Here is a 407-nt window from a genome sequence, read left to right as displayed (position 1 = left end):
CTTCTCGTCTCTCTACTATTCTTTCTCTTTCTAGTTGTGAGGCCCAACGAGGTGTACATACACCTGAAACGAGCGTTTCTCCCCGCCCCCAACACAAACATAAACTAACACACCGCTTCAAATCTCTGCATGCATGCAGCCGCTCAACAACCAGAAGCAGCAGCAAAACACCAGAAAAGGCAAACGCTCTTCTCTACCTTGCACTAACAAACCCAAACCTAGCGGCCTCTGCGTTGCTCGCCACAGACAAAAAAACACAAAAATTTAAACATACAAATCATCAGCAAGAAGGTGAGATGCATAGAAACTAACCACCAGCATTCAACAGCAAACACTACGTAGCTAGTTCACTAACTAACCCGTCCTGTAGCTAGCTAGCTAGCTAGCTAGCTAGCTAGCTAGCTAGC

Source organism: Eimeria mitis, genomic scaffold, assembly GCF_000499745.2.
Source record: "Eimeria mitis Houghton genomic scaffold, Emh_scaff1049, whole genome shotgun sequence".
NCBI lineage: Eukaryota > Apicomplexa > Conoidasida > Eucoccidiorida > Eimeriidae > Eimeria > Eimeria mitis.
The sequence above is the reverse complement of the archived record's forward strand: the minus strand, read 5'-3'. Positions refer to the sequence as shown.